Source organism: Arachis hypogaea, chromosome 18 (genome assembly GCF_003086295.3).
Source record: "Arachis hypogaea cultivar Tifrunner chromosome 18, arahy.Tifrunner.gnm2.J5K5, whole genome shotgun sequence".
Taxonomy (NCBI): Eukaryota; Viridiplantae; Streptophyta; class Magnoliopsida; order Fabales; family Fabaceae; genus Arachis; species Arachis hypogaea.
The window spans coordinates 46,999,195-47,012,829 of NC_092053.1; the positions used below are offsets into that span (position 1 = coordinate 46,999,195).

At 38.2% G+C, this 13,635-nt stretch overlaps 1 non-coding gene across 1 annotated transcript; it reads left to right on the forward strand.

The window, feature by feature from the left end:
• Window positions 1-12,521: 12,521 nt before the first annotated feature.
• LOC112774649 (small nucleolar RNA R71) lies at window positions 12,522-12,629 on the forward strand. Its single transcript, XR_003189124.1, has one exon. It is a non-coding gene; the product is annotated as a small nucleolar RNA R71 (small nucleolar RNA).
• The last annotated feature ends 1,006 nt before the right edge of the window (window positions 12,630-13,635 follow it).

Here is a 13,635-nt window from a genome sequence, read left to right on the forward strand (position 1 = left end):
TCTTTACATAGCAGACTGATCAAGCTTGGGTAAGCCAATTTGGCTTCAGTGGATTCCTTGTTTCAAAATAAGTAAATTTCACAAGGAATTAGCTGATGAACCTCCACTTCTTTTCCTAGCATAATACAGTGAATCATCACTGCTCTTTTGACAGTGACTTCAGAGCGGTTACTGGTGGGAAGTATAGATCACCCAATGAAATCTAGCTAGCCCCTAGCAACTGGCTTGAGGTCTCCTCTCTTCAGTTGGTTTGGAACACCTTTTGCATTGGTTATCCACTTGGTTCCAGGGAGGCATATGTCCTCTAGAACTTGATCTAGCTTTTTATCTTTAGCCATTCTCCTATTAAAGGATTCTGGATCATCCTACAGTTGAGGAAGTTTGAGGACTTCTCTCGCTTTGTCAAGATGGAAGTAGATAATCTTCCCTCTGACCATGGTTCGAAAAGTGTGGAAGGCGGTTCCCTCCATCCTTTGCTTATCTGTCAGCCACAGATTTAAATAGAATTCCTAGACCATGTTTCTTCCCACATTCATCTTAGGATTAGCTAGGATTTTCCAGCCTCTGTTTCGAATCTGCTCTTGGATCTCCGGATATTCGTCTTCTTTCAGATCGAACTTGACTTTTGGGATCACTGATCTTCTGCACACAATTTTGAAGTAATGATTTGCATGTTCTTTGGTGCAGAACCTCTCATGCATCCATTGTGGTTTTGGATTATTTTCTTTCTTGCCTCTTGGAGTGGTTTGTTTTCCTTTAGGGGCCATGATCTTGGTTAGTGATCACGGAAAATCACACCAAACATAGAGGTTTGCTTGTCCTCAAGCAAAAGTAAAGAAAGAAGATGAATAGATGGAGAGAAAGATTCGAATGATTAAGAAAAGGGGATGGCCGAATGTATAAATAGAGGGGAGGGAAGGAATGGGTTTTGAAATTTTAGAAACAGATATGATTTGGAAGATATAATTGACGAAAGATAAACATGATATGCAAAAGAGAAGATTGTTTTCAAAATTTAAGAGATATGAAAAAGATATGAGAAAGTTAAATCTGAATTTTTGTTTATGCATCCAAGAAATAAAAGAAAATATAAATGAATTAAAAAAAATTGAAAAGAAATTGGAAAGATGAATGAGTTTTTTTGAAAAAGATTTGAAAAGAATTGAAGGAGAATTAAAAAGAATTTATAAGATTATGAATTTTTGTTAATGGAAATTAAAAATTGAATATTTTTAATGTTTGGATGCAGAAAATTTTGAATTAAAACATGAAAATTTGAAAAAAATTGGATTGAAAACGAAATTACCTCTCCCCTAGCTGTTCTGGCGTTAAACGCCAAGCCAGGTACCCTGGCTGGCGTTAAACGCTAGAAATCCTTTTTTACTGGGCGTTTTTCTAAATGCCCAGAATGCTGCCAATTCTGGCGTTTAACGCCCAGAATGATGCCCTTACTGGCGTTAAACACCCAGAATGGTAGCCATTCTGGCGTTTAACGCCCAAATTGCCTCTTTACTAGCGTTTTGACGCCAGTGAGCTCCTTTTCTCTGTGATTTTTCTGTTTTATGTCTTGAACCTCTATTTTCCTAATTTATCCACTAGAATGCATTATCTAACATTAGGAACAAAATTAAATACTTATATAATTGATATAAACATCTAATTTGATTTGATAATGGCTGGGTTACCTCCCAGCAAGTGCTTCTTTACTGTCTTTAGCTGGACTTTACTGAGCTTTTTAATTTAGTCTCAGTTTTGAGCATTCTTGCTCAATATTGCCTTCAAGATAATGTTTGATTCTCTGTCCATTAACAATGAATTTTTTGTCAGAATCAACATCTTGAAGCTCTACATAACCATATGGTGACACACTTGTAATCACATATGGTCCCCTCCATCGGGATTTCAATTTCCCAGGGAACAGTCTGAGCCTAGAATTAAACAGTAGAACTTTCTGTCCTATCTCAAAGACTCTAGATGACAACTTTTTGTCATGCCATCTTTTTGCTTTCTCTTTGTAAATTTTAGCATTTTCGAAAGCATTGAGTCTGAACTCCTCCAGCTCATTCAGCTGGAGTAATCTCTTCTCTCCAGCTATCTTAGCATCAAGGTTTAGGAACCTGGTCACCCAGTAGGCCTTATGTTCCTGTTCCACTGGCAGATGACAGGCTTTTTCATACACAAGCTGGTATGGAGAGGTCCCTATAGGAGTCTTGAATGCTATTCTGTATGCCGAGAGAGCATCATCCAGACTTCTTGCCCAATCCTTTCTACGTGTACTTACTGTCTGTTCCAGGATTCGTTTTAGTTCTCTATTTGAGACTTCAGCCTGCCCATTTGTCTGTGGATGATATGGAGTTGCCACATTATGGTTAATTCCATATCGGACCAGAGCAGAGTTGATGAACGGAACTCTCACGCGATCTAGAATTTTCACAAATAAATTCCCGTTGTAAGTATAGCTTCTAGACCGACAAGAATTCCTTCTGTACAAAGGTTTGGTTGTCACTTAAGCAAATCCAATAAAAATAATAAACCGAAGTATTTAAACCTCGGATCGTCTTCTCAAGGAATTGTAGGGAGGTGTATTTATTATTGGTTATGAGTAAAAGTGTATTTTTGGGTTTTTGAAATAGGGAACAAGTAATTTAAATAGCAAGAAAAATAAATTAATAATTATGAAAATCTCTTGGCAAGGTATAAGAATTGGAATTTCTATCCTAGTTATCCTTATCAGGTGTGATGAGAATTGTTATTGCTCCCACTTAGTTAATCCTTACTAATAAGGAGAGTCAAGTGGACTAATTAACTTGATTCCTCGATCCTAGTCAACTCCTATGGAAAGACTAGCTTTAGAGGGATTCAAATCAATTAGCAATCCTAATTTCCAATCAACTACTGAGTTTGATAACTCAAGTGTTACCAATTACTTAACCAAAGCCAAAGGGAGAAAATAAATCAATAATTAAATTGAAAGTATCATAAATAGAATAGAACGATCATTAATCTGAAATATCTCAAATAATATTAAATAGAACGTTCAATCTTAACATAGAATAAATCATAAAAGAAATTGAAAAGATAAATAACAATTAAAGTAACAGAGTACATAAAACTAGAAAGTAAATTAAAGGAACATTGAACCTGTAATTGAAGAGAAGTAGCCTAAACATAATAGAAATCCTAAATCCTAATCCTAAGAGAGAGGAGAGAACCTCTCTCTCTAAAAACTACATCTAAATCCTAAAATTTGCATATGAATGTTGTATGTGTCGTTCTACGAGTTGTTGTTTGATTCCACCATTCTCTGACTTATATTCTGTGTTTCTGGATTTGGAATTGGCCGAAAAAGGGTCCAGAAATCGCTGTGGGCATTTTCTGCAGATTCCTGTATGTGGCGTCTGTAACGCGAGCGCGTGGGTCACGTGTTCGCGTGGTCTGGAGTTTTTCCTTGTCACGTGTACGCGTCAGTCACGCGTACGCGTCATTTGCGTTCTGCTCAAGGCACGCGTCCGCGTCGTCCACGCGTGCGCGTCACTGCCCTTTTCTTCAAAACTCTATTTTTGTGCTTTCCCTCCATTTTTGTATGTTTCTTTTCTGTTCTCTAAGCCATTCCTGCCCTATGAAGACTGAAAATACTTAACACATAAATCACGACATCGAATGGTAATAAAGGATAATTAAAATTAATACTTTTAAAGCATAGGAAACATGTTTTCACACTTATCACATAATAAGGAAGGAAAAGTAAAACCATGCAATTCATATGAATAAGTGGGTGAAGAATTGATAAAAACACTCAATTAAGCACAAGATGAATCATAAAATAGGGGTTTATCAACCTCCCCACACTTAAACAATAGCATGTCCTCATGCTAAATCCAAGAGAAAGAGTAAAGGTAGAATAGTGGAATCTTATGCAATGCAATCTATTCTAAATGCAAGCTACCTAAATGAATCATGCAATTTTAATTATTATCCACCTATATATATAGAGCTTTCATGTGGTTAGTTTGATACATATTTTCAAGGAATCATATAGCCAAGCCTATATCACGTTAAAGCACTTTCACAATTGAGTTGGGTCAAAATATTTCACAAACTAGCAAGACAGTTAAATAATTAAATCTGGATATATGGAGATGAGCTATTGAACCCTCACTGGATTTGTGTTTACTCTCCATTCACTCATTGTTTGGGGTTAATCACTCTATTCTTTTCTATTCATGCTTTCTAAAACTTTGTTCTTCATCTAAGCAATCAACAAATATATAATGTATACATACAAGCATCATGAGGTCTTTTTTTAGGGTTGTAATGGGGCCAAGGTAAAGGTAAGGGTATATATATAAGGCTAAGTAAGCTATAAATTGAACCCTTAATTAGTCTAAGATCTCACCTAACATATACATACTTTTTCATAATTTTGAAAATTCGCCTAGCTACCCAAAATTTTCCCACTTTTGTGTTACATATTCATGTACCAAATTTATTTTTGATTTTACTTCCATGTGCATTGATTTCTCTACTAAACTCATTATTGGGGTAATTTTGTCCCCTTATTTATTTGTTTAATTAAAAAGGATTTTTTTTTTGAAACACAAACATATATCAATGCACATGGTATTTTAGTTTAATTTGGTTTCACATGAGCATGCTCCCAAATTTCTGATTATTCTTATTAAATTAATCCTTTTCCTATCAACCCATGTTCCCATAAAATTCTCCACACTTAGTTAATACATAATTTCTATCTTAAGCTAACTAAGGATTCAACTTGGGATTTTAATTTTTTTTTCTGCTTAAGGCTAGTAATGTGGTTATAGAACAAAAGGGGATTAAAAGGCTCAAGGGGGCTAACAAAGGTGATGTAGGAGGTAGCTTATTTGGGATAAGTGAGGAAAAATTCAAATGATGGCCTCAATCATATGTGGGCATGTATCTACATTCTATATTGGACATATAGATTAAAACAAAGTAAAGATTACAAGTATAGAAAAGAATGGCGAAACACACATGAATGAAATTTATGGTTAAATGCAACCATACAATTAAGCTAAAAAACTCACGGGTTGTGTGTTCTTTGGCTCAGAAACCATATATCAGTTATGTATGTCATGCAAGTAGAAATCAAGAGTTCCCATTATTCTCAATGTGAATCTTAGGATGGCTCTTAAAAACTTAGTGTTCTTCCTTGAAGAAATGTTGTTAACTAACTCACATTTGTTGCTATATATATATATATAGTGTGTGTGGATTGTTGTTATTCTGTTATACTAAAGTCTCTAGTTTACTCTTTCTTTATTTTCAATTAAACCAAGTTATCGTATGCTAAAAGGGTAAACTAAACTAATTAATCCATATATTCTATATCACAACTTAATAAGCTAAAAGTGCAACCTAAACTAAATATCTAATATATATATAAACCAAAGTGTAAAATATAGAAATAAAGTAAAAAAAAAATATGCAAGTACTGGAAGATAAATAAGATAAGATAAAATAAAAATAAAAATAAAAAATAAAAAATAAAAATACAGAAAAATGAGCAAAATAGGATAAAAAGAGAGTCTGAAAAGTGGTTCACCAAAATAAAGTTCGCCAGAGATGGCGACCTCCCCACACTAAAATAATAGCATCGTCCTCGATGCTCACTCAAGCTGGGTGTGAAGAAGTGTCATCTCCGGAAGGATGTGCAGTAGGTGTCTCTGTGGTGGTCTGAGGCTCTGCAGTCTGGATGAGTGTCGGAGGGTCGAGTGTAGGCTCTGCCTGTAGAGGGATCTCTGGGTTTGCGGGCTGTATCGTATGGGCCTTCTCATGATGAGGTGCAGCCTGCTCCGGTCCTGCCTGCTCAGCCTCTCTCTGTGCAGCCTTGATGCACAAAATTGTGATCCCTGGTAATGGTTCCAAAAAACTTGGTGCTCCAATCTTAATTCATAATTTGTCACAACTTCGATACAACTAACCAGCAAGTGCACTGGGTTGTCCAAGTAATAAAACCTTACGTGAGTAAGGGTCGATCCCACAGAGATTGTTGGTATGAAGCAAGCTATGGTCATCTTGTAAATCTCAGTTAGGTGTATAATAAATGGTTATGGAGTTTTCGAATAATAATAATAATAATTAAATAGAAAATAAAGATAGAAATACTTATGTAAATCATTGGTGAGAATTTCAGATAAGCGTATAGAGATGCTTTCGTTCCTCTAAACTTCTGCTTTCCTGTTGTCTTCATCCAATCCTTCCTACTCCTTTCCATGGCAAGCTTTATATAGGGCATCACCGTTGTCAATGGCTACATCCCATCCTCTCTGTGAAAATGGTCCAAATGCTCTGTCACGGCACGGCTAATCATCTGGAGGTTCCCGATCATACTGGAATAGGATTCACCCTCCTTTTGCGTCTGTCACTACGCCCAGCACTTGCGAGTTTGAAGTTCGTCATAGCCATCCCTTCCCAGATCCTACTCGGAATACCACAAACAAGGTTTAGACTTTTCGGATCTCAGGAATGGCCATCCATGGGTTCTAACTTATACCATGAAGATTCTAATATCTCAGACTCCGTCCCCTGTATTAGATATCTAAGAGATACTCATTCTAGCTTGTTTGCATGTAGAACGGAAGTGTTTGTCAAGCACGCGTTCATAAGTGAGAATGATGATGAGCATCACATAATTATCACATTCATCATGTTCTTGGGTACGAATGGATATCTTAGAAGCGGAATAAGTTGAATTGAATGTAAAACAGTAGTACTTTGCATTAAATCATGAGGAATAGCAGAGCTCCACACCTTAATCTATGGAGTGCAGAAACTCTACCGTTGAAAATACATAAGTAATGAAGGTTCAGGCATGGCCGAATGGCCAGCCCCCAAACGTGATCAATAGATCAAAAGATAATCCAAAGATGTAAATACAATAGTAAAAAGTCCTATTTATACTAAACTAGCTACTAGGATTTACAGAAGTAAGTAATTGATGCATAAATCCACTTCCAGAGCCCACTTGGTGTGTGCTTGGGCTGAGCTTGAAGTTTACACGTGCAGAGGCTTCTTTTGGAGTTGAACGCCAAGTTGTAACGTATTTTTGGCGTTCAACTCTGGTTCGTGACGTGTTTCTGGCGTTTAACTCCAGACTACAGCGTAGAACTGGCGTTCAACGCCCTTTTGCGCCATCTAAACTTGAGCAAAGTATGGACTATTATATATTGCTGGAAAGCCCTGGATGTCTCCTTTCCAACCTCATTGAGAGCGCGCCATTTAGAGTTCTGTAGCTCCAGAAAATCCACTTTGAGTGCAGGGAGGTCAGAATCCAACAGCATCAGCAGTCCTTCTTCAACCTCTGAATCTGATTTTTGCTCAAGTCCCTCAATTTCAGCCAGAAAATACCTGAAATCACAGAAAAATACACAAACTCATAGTAAAGTCCAGAAATGTGAATTTAACATAAAAACTAATAAAAACATCCCTAAAAGTAACTAGATCCTACTAAAAACATACTAAAAACAATGCCAAAAAGCGTATAAATTATCCGTTCATCACAACACCAAACTTAAATTGTTGCTTGTCCCCAAGCAACTGAAAATCAAATAGGATAAAAAAAGAGAATATACTATAAATTTCAAACTATCAATGAAACATAGCTCCAATCAGATGAGCGGGACTTGTAGCTTTTTGCCTCTTGAATAGTTTTGGCATCTCACTTTATCCATTGAAGTTTAGAATGATTGGCATCTATAGGAACTTAGAATTTAGATAGTGTTATTGATTCTCCTAGTTCAGTATGTTGATTCTTGAACACAGCTACTTTATGAGTCTTGGCCGTGGCCCTAAGCACTTTGTTTTTCAGTATTACCACCGGATACATAAATGCCACAGACACATAATTGGGTGAACCTTTTCAGATTGTGACTCAGCTTTGCTAAAGTCCCCAATTAGAGGTGTCCAGGGTTCTTAAGCACACTCTGTTTTTGCTTTGGACCTTGACTTTAACCGCTCAGTCTCAAGTTTTCACTTGACATCTTCACGCCACAAGCACATGGTTAGGGACAGCTCGGTTTAGCCGCTTAGGCCAGGATTTTATTCCTTTAGGCCCTCCTATCCACTGATACTCAAAGCCTTGGGATCCTTTTTATATACCCTTGCCTTTTGGTTTTAAGGGTTATTGGCTTTTTGCTCTTGCCTTTTGGTTTTAAGAGCTTTTGGCTTTTTCTGCTTGCTTTTTCTTTTTCTATTTTTTTTTGCCATCTTTTTTTTTTCTGCAAGCTTTGTATTCATTGCTTTTTCTTGCTTCAAGAATCAATTTTATGATTTTTCAGATTATCAAATAACATGTCTCCTTGTCATCATTCTTTCAAGAGCCAACATGTTTAACATTCTTAAACAACAACTTCAAAAGACATATGCACTGTTCAAGTATTCATTCAGAAAACAAAAAGTATTGTCACCACATCAATATAATTAAACTAAGTTCAAGGATAAATTCGAAACTCATGTACTTCTTGTTCTTTTGAATTAAAAACATTTTTCATTTAAGAGAGGTGATGGATTCATAGGACATTCATAACTTTAAGACAAAGTTACTAAATACTAATGATCATGTAATAAGACACTAACATAGATAAGCACTTAACATAAAGAAAACGAAAAACAGAAAATTTGAGAACAAGGAATGAGTCCACCTTAGTGATGGTGGCGTTTTCTTCTTGAGGAACCAATGATGTCCTTGAGCTCTTCTATGTCTCTTCCTTGTCTTTGTTGCTCCTCCCTCATAGCTCTTTGATCTTCTCTAATTTCATGGAGGATGATTGAGTACTCTTGATGTTCCACCCTTAGTTGTCCTATGTTGGAACTCAGTTCTCCTAAGGAGGTGTTGATTTGCTCCCAAAAATTCTGTGGAGGAAAGTGCATCCCTTGAGGCATCTCAGGGATTTCTTGGTGATGAGCTTCTTCATGCGTCTCTTGAGATCCATGAATGGGCTCTCTTGTTTGCTCCATCATTTTCTTAGTGATGGGCTTGTCCTCATCAATGAGGATATCTCCCTCTATGTCAATCCCAGCCAAATTGCATAGATGGCAAATGAGGTGAGGAAAAGCTAACCTTGCCATAGTGGAGGACTTGTCAGCCACCTTGTAGAGTTCTTGAGGTATAATCTCATGAACCTCCACCTCTTCTCCAATCATGATGCTATGGATCATGATGGCCCGGTCTATAGTAACTTCAGACCGGTTGCTAGTGGGAATGATTGAGCGTTGAATGAACTCCAACCATCCTCTAGCTACAGGCTTAAGGTCCAGTCTTCTCAGTTGAACCGGTTTGCCTTTTGAGTCAATCTTCCATTGAGCTCCTTCCACACATATGTCCATGAGGACTTGGTCCAACCTTTGATCAAAGTTGACTCTCCTTGTGTAGGGGCATGCGTTCTCTTCCATAATTGGCAAGTTGAACGCCAACCTCACATTTTCTGGACTAAAATCTAAGTATTTCCCCCGAACCATGGTGAGATAATTCTTTGGGTTCGGGTTCTTACTTTGATCATGGTTCCTAGTGATCCATGCATTAGCATAGAACTCTTGAACCATTAGAATTCCGACTTGTTGGATGGGGTTTGTTAGAACTTCCCAACCTTTTCTATGGATCTCATGTCGGATCTCCAGATACTCATTTTTCTTGAGTTTGAAAGGGACCTCGGGGATCACCTTCTTCTTGGCCACAACATCATAGAAGTGGTCTTGATGGGCTTTGGAGATGAATCTTTCCATCTCCCATGACTCGGAGGTGGAAGCTTTTGTCTTCCCTTTCCCTTTTCTAGAGGATTCTCCGGTCTTAGGTTCCATCAATGGTAATGGAAAAACAAAAAGCTTATGCTTTTTCCACACCAAACTTAGAATATTGCTCGCCCTCGAGCAAGAGAAGAAAGAAGAGATGAAGAAGAAGAAGAAATGGAGGAGAGGGAGAGAGGTTGTGTTTCGGCCAAGAAGAAGAAGAGAGGATTGTGTTGGGTGAAAATGAAGAAGAATAGAGGGGTTTATATAGTGGAGGGAGAGGGGTTAAGGTTCGGCCATATGGGGAGGGTTTGGGTGGGAAAGTGATTTTGAATTTTGAAGGTAGGTGGGGTTTATGAGGTAGGTTTATGGGGAAGAGTGGATGGATGTGAGTGGTGAATGGGTGATAGAGAAGAGAGCTTGAGGTGGTTGGTGAAGGGTTTTGGGGAAGGGTGTTTACTGGGAAGAGAGGATGAACATTGAGAAGAGGGAAGAGTATGAGTGGAGGTAGTGGGGATCCTGTGGGGTTCACAGATGCTGAGATGATCCTGTGGGGTCTACAGATCCTGAGGTGTCAAGAAATTGCATCCCTGCACCAATTAGGCATGTAAGATGCCTTTGCATGCAATTCTGGCGTTTAAACGCCGAATTGGTGCTTGTTCTGGGCGTTCAGCGCCCAGATGCAGCATGTTTCTGGCGTTGAACGCCAGTTCTATGCTTGTTTCTGGCGTTCAGCGCCAGCTTTCCTCAGTGTGCATTCCTGGCATCTGAATGCCAGGATGCTGCTTGTTTTGGGCGTTCAACGCCAGATCCATGCTCTGTTCTGGCGTTGAACGCCAGCTAGATGCTCCTTACTGGCGTTTAAACGCCAGTAAGTCCTTCCTCCAGGGTGTAATTTTTCTTCTGCTATTTTTGATTCTGTTTTTGATTTTTCTATTTATTTTGTGACTCCACGTGATCATAAACTTAATAGAACATGAAAGAAGAATAAAAATAAAAATAAAATTAGATAAATAAAAATTGGGTTGCCTCCCAACAAGCGCTTCTTTAATGTCAATAGCTTGACAGTGGGCTCTCATGGAGCCACACAGGTGATCAGGTCAATTTTATAGACTCCCAACACCAAACTTAGAGTTTGGATATGGGAGTTCAACACCAAACTTAGAGTTTGGCTGAGGCCTCCCAACACCAAACTCTGGTTGACTCTGTTTTGAGAGAAGCTTACTGTGCCTCTTTTCCATGTTTACAGAAAGGTGACCTTGAGTTTTAAACACAAGGGAGTCTTCATTCAATTGAAGGACTAATTCACCTCTGTCTACATCAATCACAGCTCTTGCTGTGGCTAGGAAGGGTCTTCCAAGAATGATGGATTCATCCTCATCCTTCCCAGTATCCAGGATTATGAAATCAACAGGGATGTAAAGGCCTTCAACCTTTACTAACACGTCCTCTACTTGTCCATAAGCCTCTTTTCTTGAGTTGTCTGCCATCTCTAATGAGATTTTAGCAGCTTGCACCTCAAAGATTCCCAGTTTCTCCATTACAGAGAGTGGCATGAGGTTTATTCCTGACCCAAGGTCACATAGAGCCTTCTCAAAGGTTATGGTGCCTATGGTACAAGGTATTAGGAACTTTCCAGGATCCTGTTTCTTCTGAGGCAGTCTCAGTTGATCCAATGCATTTAGTTCATTGGTGAACAGGGGAGGTTCATCTCCCCAAGTCTCTTTACCAAATAAATTGGCATTCAGCTTCATGATTGCACCAAGGAACTTGGTAACTTGCTCTTCAGTAACATCTTCATTCTCTTCAGAAGAAGAGTACTCTTCAGAGCTCATGAATGGCATAAGGAGGTTCAATGGAATCTCTATGGTCTCTAGATGAGTCTCAGATTCCTTTAGTTCCTCAGAGGGAAACTCCTTATTGATCACTAGACGTCCCAGGAGGTCTTCCTCCTTGGGATTCACGTCCTCCCCTTCCTCCTTGGGTTCGGCTATGATGGTTATATCAATGGCCTTGCACTCTCCTTTTGGATTTTCTTCTGTATTACTTGGGAGAGCACTAGGAGGGGTTTCAGTGATCTTCTTACTCAGCTGGCCCACTTGTGCCTCCAAATTTCTAATGGAGGACCTTGTTTCATTCATGAAACTCAGAGTGGCCTTAGATAGATTAGATACTAAGTTTGCTAAATTAGAGGTATTTTGTTCAGAGTTCTCTGTCTGTTGCTGAGTGGATGATGGAAAAGGCTTACTATTGCTAAACCTGTTTCTTCCACCATTATTAAAGCCTTGTTGAGGCTTTTGTTGATCCTTCCATGAGAAATTTGGGTGATTTCTCCATGAGGGGTTATAGGTGTTCCCATAAGGTTCACCCATGTAATTCACCTCTGCTATTGCAGGATTCTCAGGATCATAAGCTTCTTCTTCAGAAGATGCCTCTTGAGTACTGTTGGATGCAACTTGCATTTCATTCAGACTCTGAGAAATCATATTAACTTGCTGAGTCAATATTTTATTCTGAGCCAATATGACATTCAGAGTATCAATTTCAAGAACTCCCTTCTTCTGAGGCGTCCCATTACTCACAGAATTCCTCTCAGAAGTGTACATAAACTGGTTATTGGCAACCATGTGAATGAGTTCTTGAGCTTCTGCAGGCATTTTCTTTAGGTGAATGGATCCACCTGCAGAAGTATCCAATGACATCTTAGCTAATTCAGACAGACCATCATAGAATATATCCAGGATGGTCCATTCTGAAAGCATGTCAGAAGGACACTTTTTGGTCAGTTCCTTGTATCTCTCCCAAGCTTCATAGAGGGATTCACCTTCTTTCTGTCTGAAGGTTTGAACATCCACTCTAAGCTTACTCAGCTTTTGAGGAGGAAAGAACTTGGCTAAGAAAGCCTTGACCAGCTTATCCCAAGAGTTCAGGCTATCCTTAGGTTGAGAGTCCAACCATATTCTAGCTTTGTCTCTCACAGCAAAAAGGAAAAGCATGAGCCTGTAGACTTCAGGATCCACTCCATTAGTCTTAACAATATCACATATCTGCAAGAATTCAGTTAAGAACTGAAAAGGATCTTCAGATGGAAGTCCATGAAACTTGCAGTTTTGTTGCATCAGAGAAACTAACTGAGGTTTAAGCTCAAAGTTGTTTGCTCCAATGGCAGGGATGGAGATGCTTCTTCGATGTAAATTGGAATTAGGTGCAGTGAAGTCATCAAGCATCCTCCTTGCATTATTATTATTTTCGGCTGCCATCTCCTCTTCCTGTTCGAAAATTCCTGTAAGGTTGTCTCTGGATTGTTGTATTTTAGCTTCTCTTAGTTTTCTCTTCAGAGTCCTTTCAGGTTCTGGATCTGCTTCAACAAGAATGTTCTTGTCCTTGCTCCTGCTCATATGACAAAGAAGGGAATAACAAAGAAAATATGGAATCCTCTATGTCACAGTATAGAGATTCCTTTGTGTGAGTAGAAGAAGAAAAGAATGTAATGTAAGGAAAGAGAAGGGAGGAGAATCCAAACACAAGGGTAAGGGGAGCAAAGATATGAGATGAAGAGAAGTGTTAGTAGATGAATAAATAAATAGAAGAAGATGAGAGGTGAGAGGATTTTCGAAAATTAAAAATTAAAATTTAAAGTTAAATTTCGAAAATAGTTTTTGAAAAAGAGTTAATGATTTTCGAAAATTAAGAATGAAATAAAATTAAAATAAAAAATTAAAATAATTAGTTAATTAAAAAGAAATTTTGAAAAAGAGGGAAGGAATTTTCGAAAATTAGAGAGGGGAAGTTAGTTAGGTAGTTTTGAAAGAGATAAGAAACAAACAAAAAGTTAATTAGTTAGTTGAAACAAATTTTGAAAATCAAATT